We start from the raw sequence: 15,834 nt of genomic DNA on the forward strand, positions 1-15,834 counted from the left end.
TGTTATCCGTTTTTTCCACTTGACTTGAATTCAGCTCTTGTCAAGCTCCCAATTCTTTGCCTGCAACCTAGTTCTTCAATATGAGCTAAGTGAGTCAGCAATTGAGATTTCCAAATTCTATCCTTGCAGGAGCTAAAGGACTAATCTGCAACTTGAAAACTGAGTTATCATGTATTAATTTTGATCCGATGGAACCCAAACTTGGCCAGTGGCCTTGTATTATGTTGTTCTAACACTATACAAGCTTGAAAGTCCAAAATCTTGTTTATGGGACTCAAAAGTAAATAATCTTGCTTATTTACTTTTCTCAGTTTCTACACTTTTTAGGCTTGTTTTGCCAAGTAATTACCTTGTTCTGGTCTCTGGACAAGTTTGGTTGAGTTTGATCGAGATTTGTCCAAGTTATCAACTGTTTAGTGTCCGCAGACTCTGATCCCAAGAATCTGGCTTAAGTCTCAATTTTGTGATTCAAATTTCATCAAATTTGATTTGTGGAGTCTACTTGATGTGCTTGACCCTGTGGTATACTCAGTTGTGCAAAATTTCTCAATTCTGGAGCATATATAAATAATCGCGATTATTTACTAAAGAGATTTTTTTCTCAAAAGTAAATAATCGCAATTATTTACTTTTGGTAACTTTTTGTATAATTTTGGTCAGATGAGCATGTACACTTGTTTAACAAATCAATATAAGCCTATGAGTCAAGTTTCACTGAATTTGAACAAGATTTACCAAGTCACACTCAAGTTCTTGACATTCAATACAGATTTTAGTTTTTATCAAGGTTTTGGTCTGTTTTGTGATCCAAACTTCATGAGCCTTCACAAAACATGTTTGTAATCATGCTTAGAATCTATGGTATCAACCTTGGTCATTTTTGAGCTAAAAGTAAATAATCACGATTATTTACTTTTGACCTAAACTGAAAACTTTTTTCAACTTTTTCAGCGGACAGTCTTTTTATGATCTATTTTGAGCCTCAGAGTCAAGTTAAAACTTAATTTGAACAAGATTCATCAAGTCAGACTCAGTTTCTCAACAATCAGTACCAATTTCAGTTTTTTGTCGAGTTTTTGGCTTTGTTTTGTGATCCAAACTCTATGGGCCTTCACAAAAGATGTTTGTAATCATGTATAGTGTCTCTGGTATCAACCTTGATCAGTTTTGAGCCAAAAGTAGATAATCATGATTATTTACTTTTGACCTAAAATGGACAATTTTTTCAACTTTTTCAGTGGTGGACAGTCTTTTTATGAGCTATTTTGAGCCTCTGAATCAAGTTAAAACTTAATTTGAACAAGATTTGTTCAAGTTATCAACAGTTTTCTGTCCACAGACTCAGTTTTCAAGTATCTGGCTTAAGTTTGAATTTTGTGATCCAAATCTCATCAAAATTGATTTGTGTAGTCTACTTAGTATTCTTGACCTTGTGGTATACTCAAATGTGCAAGATTGTCAATTTTTGAAGCAGATGTAAATAATCACGATTATTTACTCCAGTTAAATTTTTACAAGTTTTTGTCCCAATCTTGACATAGATCTATTAAGGAACTCAACTTAAGGTCTCTAGCCAAGTTTCATCAAGTTTGGACATTTTTTGGTCAAATGGTCATCAGTTTTATGTCCGCACACTGACTTTGCAAATTTGGTCACGATTTTCAATCCAATGATCCAAATCTTACCAAATTTGGTTTGTGGGCTTATTACAACATGGTAAAACTAGTGGTATGCTAACTTAGTCAAAAGAGTTGAAAAATGGGGCAGATGTAATAATCATGATTATTTACAAGTGGCAACTTTTTGCATCTTTTTGGTCAAGTGATCATGTACACATGTTTATCACATCAATATAAGCCTATGAATCAAATTTTATAAAGTTTGGACAAATTTTTCTCCAATTTACACTCAAGTTTCAAAAAGTCATTACAAACTTTAGCTTTTACCCAGTATTTTGCTAGTTTGGTGATCCAAATCTTTTGTGCCTTTAGAAAAGTTGTTTGTACACATGTAATGAGTCACTGATATGAACCTTGGTCAAATTTGAGCTGAAAGTAAACAATCACGATTATTTACTTTTGGCCCAAAATGAACACTTTTTTGAACTTTTTCACTGGACAGTCTTTTCATGAGCTATTTTAAGCCTATGAATCAAGTCAAAACTTAATTTGGCCTAAAATATCAAGAAAAAGTAAATAATCTGAGTTTTGGCAAACTCTTGAAATTTTATCTCAAAGTGTCCTTGAGTTTACCCACTGCTTCATACAAATTTTAAGCTTACTCTCTAGTCGGATTGAGTGGTTTGGAGTCTTTTCATGCTATTTCTAGCCGTAGACCTGAAATTCTGCAACTTCCAATAACAACTCACAATGATTCTTTCAGAGAGAACAATGTTCTGAAATCCACCTCGAATCCTACTTACCCTACTCCTAGATTCTCATGCAATGGAGTTATGGAAAGTATCCACAAACACTAGTTTTCTTGTTTTTTATGGTTTCCTGAGCATTGATCTTAAGACTTGTCTTGTCTATCAATCATTCTCAAAATCCTAATCTATCTCTACAATCCTACATTCCTAAAGGGACTCGACAAGTACAATTACTTCCAAGCTACCTCTATACAACAAAAGACGACAATCTTAAGCTATGCGGTTTCTAAAAAGAAAGTTTTACTCTAGGTGAACCTAGAGAAAGTTAATGGACAACTACACAAGACGCTCGTGTTTTTCCCTAGTTTAGGTCTCTTCGTCCCCAGCAACGATGCCAAATGTGGGACGCATGTCTAGCCTCACCATCCTATCTTATTGCAGTATTAGCGAGAACCACGATTAAATTGTCAATCCATGAGACAAATCTGACTCGACTAGTGCATAGAGGCTACAAGAGGTTGTCAATAACTTGGAAAACAACTAACAGCTCGCATCTAACTTAAGCTACACTCAAGTGACTGAAATCACCAAAAGCCAATCGCTCATCGGCAAACAAAACACATCCGTTACAGCATCAAATGACATCCAAACGTAACAAAACTTCTAGGACATGTTTATAAGACCTAAGCACACATGCTATGGTCTCAAATCCCACTTTAGGTCAAGTTCCAAAATTGCGATTATTAACAGCAGTGGATTTTTGACCTAGTCGTTTTCGACCCAGAATGCATCTAAATGCTTAGCAATGATGTCCCAATACCCTGCCTATGCTTAGTTTTTGATTTTAAAGTGTAAATTCCTAGTTATGATGAAATTAGGCTGTGGGTTGGCGACAAAAACTACGAAATACTGTGATGTGTGTTTACGTCAATGCGTAGAGCTCTTACCTACGGTTGCAATTCAGTAAACTCGACTGCAATGTGACAACTGGGGAGGGAGTTGAACGCTGCTCTTACCCATGCTCTCAATGCACACAACCCAGATTACAAGCAACAAAATATATGCTTGAGGCTTGGCCTCTCACCATGAAAAGCTGGAAGAAGAGACTCCCATAACCCCCACACACACTCAAAGAGATCAAGCTTTGGCTATGGCACACAAAAAATCATCATCCCCATCATCCTCACTCTCTCCCTCACCTTCCATGGATCTTGCAAGAAAACACACAGAGAAGAGAGAAGCAAGAGTTGTACCAATGCCAGAGAGTTTAAAAAAGACCCGTGAGAGAGGTTAATAATGGAAGAGGGAGGTTCTAACTTCCTCAACCACCCTTCACACGGCTCCTCTCCTTTCCCTTTTCTTTCTTGATACTCAAATTTTGAAATGAGTACAATATTGGCTACGGTCTTTGACCTTTCATTTTGCACCTAAAAAAAAACACTCCTAGAACCCTTCAATTTTTGAGATACACCTCACATATTGGACATGGCATTTTACACTTTGCGGACCCGCTAAATATGCCAAGACAATTTACATCACATTTTACAATGGAAAGATCAATTTTATGAATGGTTGTAGCCAAAATGCTAATGGTTGCCGATGTAGTCTATAAAATTGTGCCAAAGTGCACAAAATACTGGGTGTCATCAGGAGTAGGAAGCGCGAGAAGGAGAGGAGTGAGTGCTGTTAGCTCACGCTGTGTATTTCATTATCCAAAACTTAATTAAAACTTTACAAAGTTGGATTTTATACCTTACCCAAGGTTTAAAATGTGTAATGTTCGGTGCCCAAGACCTTTGAGGCTCCACACTTATTGTATCTACAACCCAGGTACACTAAGTGACCTATGCTTTACATCTTAGAACTCTTATTGAGCCCGTAACATGTTACAATTATCACAATGGCTAAATAAATCGGGAAATTACGATACATGGCCATTTTGGAAAAATGTAAAAAGTGTGTAACTCCAATCTTCACTGCTTCTTCATATTCATCTTTGATGTGCATTCATAAGGCTTCGATATTTAGCAGCTCCTGTTAATTGATGTCAGCTCAGTTATCACCAACCCACCAATACCCGATTCCACATTTCAAGAAGTAGAGATGGAGTAGATGTTAGATGAGTTATTTGACATGGATCCCATCATTGAAAACCTAGAAGGCAACAACATTCAAGGCAACACTGCGAACCAACCTGAGTCATCCCATCCATATCAACGGCATGATAGCAACCATAAAGAGGGAAAGATAATGCAAACTCTTGCACGTATGCCGCTTTACAATGGTGCAAAAATCTCAGTTCTCCATACCGCTTTGGCAATGCTTAATTTGCAGTCTGTCTACAGGTGCTTTGATGCTCTCTTGCCTCCATCATAGAGCTTTTCAAGTAAATACATTGTATCCTAAGCATGCCAAAGTGCAAATTACAGTTCAATAATATGATTTTTCTAAGCTTGGCTAGACTACATGCCAAAGTGAAACTTAAAGTTCCAAGCTTCACTAGCAAAATAGGTCTCTTACAATTCTTTGAAATCCCTCTTCTAGGGAGGCCATACTTTTAAAAATTTAAAAAGGTGGGTTCTTTTTTCACCTAGGAACTCGTTTGTTTGAATAGGGCTGATTTTTATCCACTTGGGGGGTACCATTTTAGCACCCTTTGTCAATTTCCAACATCTCAGCACCTCATTCCCTCTCACACCCCTTGGGAGAACCTCTTTGAGTTCATTTTGGTTGTCACGGTGCCGTGAAAACCCATTTCTGGACACTTGCACTCGATAAAAGTTTTTGGCACCTTTGGAGGCCCACAGGAATGTTGCTATATTAGAATTCCATGTCATTGTTATCCCCATGCGAGAGGCACGACCTAGTGGCCACCAACTGCACCACCAACCACCAGCAAACGCCAATGCACAAGTGCAAACAGTGCCCCAATGAGGGACTCCATGGCTACGCAGGAGGGGAGCACTCTCCCTCTCTCTCACACCTTGCCAATGAGGGGCTCACACCCTACCCTACATATTGTAGCCTTCGAGCCTCCTTCATTGCATGTGGGGAGACTCCCTCACCACGTGGCGTAGGCTGAGGCACTGTGCCCTTTTTGGGTCCCCCAAAGTTCACAAGAAATTCCAACCCAACCTTTTTTTTTCTCGTGAATTTCATCCTCTTGTCATAAGGTGCTCGGTGACCTGATTCTAAATCTATCAAGTCATACGGGATCTCCCCATTCCTGACTTTAATATCCCTTTACTGGTCCCATGCCGTTAGATCACAAAACCTGCACACCAAGCCGCCCAAAAGACAAGAAAATCATATGGCATTGCCCTGCCACCTTTTTGCACAGAATTCCGACTAGAATATCTAGACCTTCGAGATCCCATTGACAACTCATCAGTTTTGGCTGAATCCCCACAATGCATATGACATTCTAGAACCCAATTTTGGCCCAAAAATGCCCAGTTGGCTCGCTTTCCAAGGCAAGAAATTTGGACGTAACTGACCCCCAACAAACATTCAATTGGCCCAAAACTGATCCTCGACAAACATTCAACTGGCCATATCTTTCGCTCTAGAGCTCCAATTGATAATCCGAGAAGACTGACATGCTCCACAACTTGAGCTCTTCAACCCTATCCACTCACACTGGGACTATCCATATGCCCCCATCTGCCCTGCCTGTCGGGGATCTATAAAGCCTTCTAACTTTGAACTTTGATATCTTTCACATCAGAGTCCGTTTGACAAGTCGTCTGGACTGGCTTCTAGAGCACTTTGAACACTACATTCCCAAGCATTAGCATAGCACTTTGGATGCTTGTACCTACTTACCCATTTGGCCTTTCTTGGAGCCTTTTTGACCCAAAAACCCACATTATGCATACATTTCCATTAGCCCTTGCCTGCCTAGGCCTTGCGTGCCGGCATTAACACTTGGACCCACACCTATAGGCACCCTTTTCATTGCTTGGTACCGCCTTTAGCATCGACCAACTTTGCATGCACCATTGTTCATAATTACAATGTCATAAGCCACTCTATGGGCACAATTTAGAGAGAGAGAGAGAGAGAGAGAGAGAGAGAGAGAGAGAGAGAGAGAGAGAGAGAGAGAGAGAGAGAGAGAGAGAGAGAGAGAGAGAGAGAGAGAGAGAGAGATCAAAAGCATTAGGTCGGGTTGATGGATTATTTTGCTTGCCACTCTCAAGGTGTGAGTACATTGCTCAAAACATCCCTTTTGTTTTGGGGTAAAGTATGAAAAGGTGGTCAAGTTTTGGGGCAAAATTGGTGGATCACTTTCGTAATTTCATATTGTGTGAGGGTCTAGTCTAAGTCAATTAAGGGGGTACCAAGATTTGAAAACATCACTTCAAGTTTTCATCATTTTTTGAAATACAAGCATGCAAAAGGTAATCTTCTCAGTGCTGGCATGCGCCAAGGTCGCTTTGCATGGACTACTCCTAGTTGCAACTCTTTCAAAGCTCACTCTCTGCTATGCTGTTCCAGTGCCACGAGATTGTTGACAATTATTTCTTCCTCAAGGTAGTTAGAGCTCTCTCTCTGTCTCTCTCCCCTGCTGATGCTTTCTCATCTCTGTTGGGTTGCATCGACTGTTGAAATGTTGGATTTTCTTCTTCTTCTTCTTCTCTCTCTTTCTCTCTCTCTCTCTCTCTCTCTCTCTCTCTCTCTCTCTCTCTCTCTCTCTCTCTCTCTCTCTCTCTCTGTCTCTCTGTGCTGAGGGTGTTGCATTCATTGCTGGATGAAATTTGATGGTTTTTTTATTGGTACACCAGAAATGAAGTTGCCACCGCAAAAGTGCACCTTACCAAACAAATCACTGGTTGAGGTGTCACCCACTAGCTTGCATTCCAGTAGTAGCAAATGGTCCAAGAGGGGTGCAAGTTTGTTGTCAAAGGACACCTTTCTTGTCTCTAATAAGAGCAATGGTAATCGCCCATTTTCTTATCATGAATGGATGAATCTGTTAAATCAGTACTTTTTGGAAAAAAATTAGATGTTAAAGGTTTGCCACTATTTTTCCCATGTTCACATTTCATTAGTTTTATTACATTGAATGTATAGTTTTATATGGCGGTGGAAGTGTTTTGACTAATCCCCTTCCCTTTGAGTTTTTCTGCTCAACGATAGCATCTCGAAAGGCTCAATTTCCCAAGCAGACCAGATTCTTCTTTACCCGACACGTATACCAACATTTGTCTGATGAGGATGTGACAGATGAGGATTGGTTGGCAGTCCTCACAAAGAAAAGGAAGAAGGGTCCGAGAATCTTCTTGCATATGGTGCGGCCTAAATATGTAGAAGAATGTAGGTCATTATTTCACAAAGTATCAAGCCATAACAACCAACAAAGAAATCATCCACAAGTTTTCAACCTTGTTTGTATATGAGAGATGCCTAGCAGCCATGCAGAGTCCAACGGGTTAATGGAAGGTTGCATGGGCTCTTTTTGGTGAATAGGTCCTAGATCACTGCTGCAAGAAGGTCCCGAGCAGGATGGACAAAAAGCTCAAGAATTGGACTAACTGCAATGAGAATGGTACACATGTGACTCAGACCACACAATCCACTCTGAAGGCTCTCATTGACCATGGGGGGATAACTTCTATTTCCTATAGTTTGGGCCCTCACTCATTTTTTAATTGCAATTTTGTAAACCTCCAAATCATGGGGGAAGTGGAGCAGACGTTGGCTGCAAGAAAGAGTACACTGGAGAGTGTGAAAATTACACTAAATGCAGCCCAAGTGCAACTACAAGAGAAAAGGGAGAGCATGTGGAAGATAGAGGGAACATCTTCAACTGTAGCAGTGCTTCAAGGGAAATTGACTGAGCTTCAAACACTGAAAGACAGCAGGGAGGGAGGAGCATGTGGTGCATCTGATTCGGTGGATGATAATAATTGATGCAAAAATCATTGCTCGTAGCTCTAAGGGCTGATGCAAGCAGCTCAAAGATTAGAAACAACGTTGATCGTATAGAGGTATGCATCAAGATCGATACATTGTGTGTTAAAACTAAACCTTGCATTTAAGTTTCAAAGTGTAATGTAAGTACATAGAGGTATGCATCAAGATCAATACACTGTGTATTAAAATTAAACCTTGCATTTAGATTTTTAAGTGCAATGTAAGTACCATGAGAAATTTCTAAGTGGCTCATAGAGTTTTGGGATATTATCTAACAAGTACAACTCTCAAGATTTAACACTTGACTTTGATTATGCTTTACATGGTACTTAACACAATTTCTAATGGAGTCTTTTTGGTACTTAGCAAGGCACAAGTAGATAGAGCTACACAAACTCCGCCATTTAACAAGGATTATATATGTCATGGTACTTTATATAAGTACCAATGGAGCCGTATGGGTGCTTCAAAAAGACTAGGGATGGTAGAAACAAGGCATAACTCTCAGCTTCCACCATGTGATTGTGATTATATACACCATGGTACTTTTTGTAGCTACCAATGAGGCATTGTCGGTGCTTCATAGAGCTTATAAATGGTAGAAAATAGGTAGAGCTCTCAAAATACATTTGAGTGTGATTGAGTAGATCATGGTACTTTTTGTAAGTAGCAATGCAAGTTTATTGACCAGTGGTTCACAAATCTTAGTGATGGTGGTGGAAATCACAAAGTCCTCCATTAGACTAGGATTAAAGGTGCTTTGTGAAGCTAAGTAATATGGTAGCTTTTTATATGGTAGTTCAAATTCAAGGTACAACCAAGAGTACCCACAAAGGCACTTTGTACATATTGTTGTACTACTTGGTAGAGTTTATAGTACCTAGCATAGGTACATTGACAAAATATACGCCTTTATCTTTCAAAGTACCTTTCATAGGTTGATACTTTGAAAGTACATATGCCTTGTTTCCAAAGTACCATGCATGTGTTTGTACATTGTGAAAGTATATGTATTTTTTTTGCTAAGTACCATGCATGTGTTTGTACCATGGGAAAGTACATATGCCTTTGTTGCAAAGTGCCTTTCATATGTGCTTGGTAAGTTCTTGTGATTGTTACTCTGAGCTTGTCTTTGGTACTGTAATACACTCTCATAGGCACTTAGAGTGTATCCTTGGAACTTTTTTGACATGAACTAATATTTACTTGTCAAGTGTGGTGCAGAAAGAACTAATTGAGCTGGCACCATCACCCGAGGGATTCACTCTATATACAAAACGGGACACCACCTGCGAGGGGACAACTTTGATAAAACCCATATATACGATTCATATTAGGGAATATGACCCCCCTTTCTACGCTTATACGACAATCAATGAAGAAAATTATCATATCTCTATCTTATATATAGAATTTAGGTTTCACATGATCTAACTCAGCAAAACTAGTCAAAGACTGTGTAGCCTAGTGACTGGCAACGTACCAAAGGAACCACTTATGTTGATAACTAGATGTACCCTCAATGTGTCTTAGTTTGAATTTCAAATTATGTGCCCAATTAGCATGCACTCTGGCTACTCGTCTAATTCTGACCCATCCAAATATGGTGTAAATCAACCCTTGACTTGCTCCAAATCAGGCTTATCTATGATCGGCTCGATGCAAAATTTGGTGTGTGACTTGATAAAAAAATTCCCCAAAATTCATTCGAGTTCTAGTGCACACCAGTGACCAAGAGTTACAAGTAATCGACCCGGGTTAGTCGCCCCCCCCCCCCCCCCCCAAATATGATAACCCCCTCCCTTAATTTTATCTTCGGAGATAAATTATTGGGGGTCCGCCTCTAACTTATACGCTTATGTAACTTGAAAAAAAACCTCCCTCTCTTGCACTTACATGGTGCGGTAAGTTTTCCATGGTGAATCCCCTGGGCACCATCAAAAGCTACATGTGCTACTCAAGTAATGTTTTGTGAGAGCTTGCTAGATCAAGTGAAGAGAGGTGACTCAATGTTGCTATGTCCCACACCTGGCGAGCATGGGATTCATTGAGACAGGCCAAAGTGACTATTCCAAGAGCATGTGTTGCATGTGGTTTAGGTTTTGTGGCTTTCAAAGTAGTGTGTGTCTATACACTAGCATGTGGTGATGCATACCATGCTTTGTGTTTTGCTAAATGGGATGGGTCAGAGAAAGAATGTGCCAACCCTTCTTGTAAGCAGAGTATTCCGGAATTGGCAAAGTCGATGCGTGTGCATAATGTTTGGTTTTCTATTCTCCATGTCTATCGAGATTATTAGAGTTTGTTAAGAATGCAAGAAACTTTTTCTAATCACACAAGCTACTGCTTCTGTGGTTTAGTTGCAGGTTCCAGTCATATGCCATATGTGGCAACATTACCAGCTAAGGTGCCAAAGCTGAATGTTGATGCAACTCCGGACGCCCACACCATTGAGATACACATGAAATTTGATGATCAGTCAACTCCAAGTGGTAGGGAAGGCTCATTCTTAGCAAATGACAAAACTCTGGCTTACAAGAAAGAATTGCATGTGGCAATTGACAAAACCCCAACTGTTGAGGGGGTGGAGCCCTCTCAACAAACAGTAGGTGAACTAGAACCAAAGGAAATTGGACCAATGGAAGATGTTGATGTTAAGATGGCATATTTTGTAGTGCAAGAGGGGGTGGAAGCAACGCAACGCATGGTTCATGGTGATGCAGATCTAGATTCCTTTGTCTTCCTTAGTGATATGGTGAAGAAGTCAAGGAAGCAGAAGAAACATGCTGATCGTGAGCTGTTTTGGCTATAGGACTTGGCTCCCTACATGAATTGAATGATTTTTGTTGATGTGTCCCTTTTTGGTGCACGTGGACAATCCAAAAAGATGTGAGCATCACAGATGAACCGCTCAAAGCACCAATCTAACAAGGCTAAGAAAGAGAATGATGGTGAGACCTCTTTTACTCATGGCTTGTTCAAGAAAAGCATCTCAACACTTAGAGGAAGTTTGTAGGGTCAACCTCATTGATAGCTTTATCTCTATAGCTCATGTTCATGCTCATCAGCATGTAAGTAGCTTGGGTTTCGGTTTTAGACAAAGATGGAAAAGCGATGAGTGAGGAAGTTTAGAAGTCACCGCCTCTTGCAAAGAAATCCCCCCAAAAAAAAGTACTCCCCTCCAACATCCTAGTATTATTTCCCACCCCCCAAAGCCTCATATTTGCAAGAAATTGCAACATTGAAGACACTTCGTGTCTTCACTCTCTTGTAATAACAGAATCTTTGATTCTTGCTTTTTGAATAGATTTGAGATTTTTTTGTTGGCCTGCATTTCTCTGTCTATCAATTTATTGCAATTGTCACTCTTGTTTTGGTTAGCAAGCGCTTAGTCTATTCCTTTTCAAAGTAAAACCCATGCCTTTTACAAAGATACCAAAAGAAAAGGGGACTCTCAAATTCCCTATCTAAGAAATAATAATTACTAGAGATTCACCCCCCTTTATTCCAAAAACCATCACATCGCTTCCATTTGGTATCCCCTCACGGTCATCATTAATGTTTGATCTTAATGGCGTCCTCTGTACTTCATGGGGATTGAAGATCCTGATTACTCGGATGCTCAGCCACCTGATCTTGAAAGTGTTGGGTTCGACCTCATCAACAAAAAAGGATGATAGGTTTGATTGAGGCTTTGAAGTATTTTTATTGTATGTATGATTTGTGCATGACCACGGAGCGGGAATTGTTGTTCTTCAGGTACCTCTACGTTCCCAAGGATGCAAAATAGTTCTTAGCTTGTGTTGTGGGTGCGGGGTTAAGGGGGATGTGTTAGTGTGCCATTCATGGCATAAGCATGCTTTGGAGAGGTTAGTGTAGAGCTTGATAGAGAAATTATTGCACAATACAAAATAGGGTATAATTGCAAATGATAAAGCTTAATATTATTTAGTTGAACTTGCCTCTATATAGGCTTTTGGAAATAGGCAGCCTTTTGACACATGAGCACAAAAGGTGGCTGCCAATGGACAATACAAGTGGCTTTCTCTTTACAAAGGTTGCAAGAGACTTTTCACATGGATTGACACATAAGGCTTTTCTAGGTGGAAGAGACTGTTCACATAAGAGATTCAACAAAACTCTCATCCCAACAATCCTCCCCTATGTGGGTTTTGGTTGCATATCACTCACACAAAACCTCCCCTAAAAACACACTAGGGTGAGGCACACAGTTCACAAGCCTCCCCTTGAACACAAAGTTTCCTCCCCTAAACACAAAGGGTGTAGGCACACACAACATAAGGGTGTAGGCACACACAAGCCTTCCCTGGCACAAATAGAGGGTAAGGTACACAAGAGAGAATGCTGAGCCACATGTTGGTTGTTGTTTGTAAGAGGATTTTTGCACAAATTTGCCTAAGTTTTTGTTCTTTGTTGTGTTCGCCAGTTGTTGTAGTAGCCAATATGTCATTGTTTTTCTACCACATTGTGATGTTGTTGTTGTCTTTGATGTTTTGATCCAATGTAGAATGCAAAGGAAGACACAATGCACATATATGTACAATGGAGGGAAAACCACGAGGGAAAAGCCCTCAAATTATTGATGCTATGCAAAAGGACTTATTTTTATTATGTTGGAGAAAGTGCCCCAATTGCTATGCCTTTGTTATAGTTTCCTTTGAGCTTTTCTTTAAGAGGAATCCACTAGATCTGGGATGCCTCATATGCAAGCAAAGCTTCGGTAAAATCATTTTCTGCTACCTCTTGGTTTTTGCCTGCCACGTGTGGAAGCCATGCCCATTGAATTTGTCTATGTTTTTATCTCCCCCCATGATGGTGCTCTGCCATGTGCAGTGAGAGGAAGGTCTTACCCGGGTGAGCGGGTAGTGTCTAGTCCTTGTGAGCACTTGCTTCAAAAGTTTTTACAAATTATTTGTGAAGTCACTTTCCAAAATGCAGCACCTCTTCACAAAAAATTTGCGGTATATTGCGAGGTTCAAAAGATTTGAAATTTATGATTACAAAAATTTGAGAACTTTGGTGAGCATGAAAATTGGGAAGCCTTTGTCAGAAGGTTTGACGAAGTCGTGTCAAAACCTTCCACAAGATGCACTTTGATGAAATCGTAAGATAGTGTGGTGTCAAGCTCGACTACTATGGGAAGCCCCCCTTCTAGCAGAATTGTGAGTTCCAGTTAGTTGGGGTAATCCGCCCTATGGAAACACGACCTTGAAGGCTTTTGAAAGTGAACTGCTGCAAATTAAAAATAATGTGAGCTTTAGTTTCTATCGATGGTGAGCACGAGTTTTGCAGGTAGAAGAAGTTGGGCACGACGGCTTGTGTGCAGGGCGAGGGTTTACAGTGAGGGCGACCATATGTAGTTGAGGCCGCGTTGCACGGGGTTGAGAGCACGAGGTGCTTTTCAAGGTGATGTTTGAGGGTGCACGATGTTGAGGGTGAAGCTGAGGCGCCGAGTGTAGGCTTTCAAAGACAGAACCCGAGATGGAGCGGACGATATTGATTGCAGGTTGAGGGACTCAATGGCAACAGTGGAAGCAGATTGTGATGCCAGATGGGGTAGCGCGCTATGTTGGATGCAGGGCAGACTCGGTAGCAATAGAATGAGGCTCGTTAAAGCGGGGTTCTGAGCTGCTGCAGCTACGAAATGTGGAAGTGAAATTGGGCAAGTGAATAGGGCAATGGCGACGAGCAGGTGAAGCTGCTTAGGGACCTCTAACGGGGTTGATTTGTTGCCAGTGCAGGTTTTTGATGGTAGTAAATCCAAGGGACAAAGACGTGCACAATCAAAGGTTGGATGGCTTTCAGTGATGAGCACTGACGACCGCACGCAGCGTTAGATGTTAAGTACCTTGATGATTGCGGGTCAGGATGGGGTACGATGCTCAACAGATGCCAAGGTTTGCTGATGACAAGTGTGGAGTTTGACGGGTAAGGTCACCAATTGGGAGGCTCTCAGATGCCGAACTTGACAACAAGAATATCTACTCTTTCCCCTTTCCTTTAAGAGATGGCTCCCACCTCCTTTTTGTCCTTATAGACACACACACTCTAGATTAAGGCTTTGATTAGTGGCCTATTCACCAAATTGAACACTTGAAGAAACATTCTAGAGCAAAGTTAGACTATAATACTACTATTTCAGCATGCAATCTATTGCAATAACTTAAGTAAGGGTAGTGGCTCCAAGCATTAAGCTGTGAACAAAAGGTGGTTGCCAATGCACAATACAAGTATATGGATTGTTGGAATGCGAGTTTTGTTGTATCTCTTATGTGAACAGTCTCTTCCACCGAGAAAAGCCTTATGTTTCAATCCATGTGAAAAGTATCTTGCAACCTTTGTAAAGAGAAAGCCACTTGTATTGTGCATTGGCAGCCACCTTTCATGCTCATGTGTCAAAAGGCTGCTTATTTCCAAAAGCCTATATAGAGACAGGTGTTGCTGAATAATATTAAGCTTTATCATTTTCAATTATACCCTGTTTTGTATTGTGCAATACTTTCTCTATCAAGCTCTACACTAACCTCTCCAAAGCATGCTTATGCCATGAATGGCACACTAACACATCCCCCTCAACCCTACAGTGGGTTGGGCAAACATTTGCCTCTGGAATTCAACAATGTTGAACAAAGTGAGCAAAATAATCAAGGCATATTTTGGGGGGACTTTGTGACTACTTCAATGGATGGGTTGGACAACAATTGTGTGATGTAGCTACATTATAAATGGTATGTGGAAAACTAGTATTTTTCAAGAATTTGTGAAATTTTCTAAAGTTGGTTCCACAATATGGTACAAGAAATGTGTTGTTGATCAACAACAGTCTTTATAAATTCCATTATAATTCTCCTAGTTCCTACATGATAGTACATGGCCTAAAGGATCAGAGTATTGAATTCTTGTCCAGGGATTTGCAGGAGGTTCTTACCAAGTGGCGTGATGCTACTGATTGATCATCCAAAGCTTTCACCTTCAATGTGAAGCCTACATCTGAGGACAACTATGTTAAAGTTGCATTCAAGCGAGGTGGAAAGACGGCCAATTATGAAGGATACTTGATGGGGACACATTTGATGACAAAGGTCTTTTAGCCCTAGTATCTCATCCTTAAAAAGCTCATGTAATTTTAGGAATCCAAGCTTTGTAGCAAACCCTTGTACTACCAGTTTTTTCATTACAACTTAACACTCTCTACTAACCCATGTATATGCCTACTTCCCATGAGGGATGGTTTTTTGGACAACATTTTGAATGCCTCTGTATTGAGTGATTAACATGTAACTTATCTCGGCAACAAGAAGTTGAATTTATAGTTATTCCATTATGTCAATTTAACATGCTTTGGACTCTAGTTTTTGTGCATTGGACTCAATTTATGCTGTGGGTAATGTGTGTTTGGTTGTGGCTGTGGATGGTGCCAGACACGTAAGTTAAGGCTTCTAAGACCATGTTTTGTAGTCATTAGAGGCCTCTTGTCATTACAATCATGTTGTGTTTTAGCATTCTAGCACTAGAAAGTAAAAATACAG

Source organism: Adiantum capillus-veneris, chromosome 22 (assembly GCF_014529385.1).
Source record: "Adiantum capillus-veneris isolate H3 chromosome 22, ASM1452938v2, whole genome shotgun sequence".
Lineage (NCBI taxonomy): Eukaryota > Viridiplantae > Streptophyta > Polypodiopsida > Polypodiales > Pteridaceae > Adiantum > Adiantum capillus-veneris.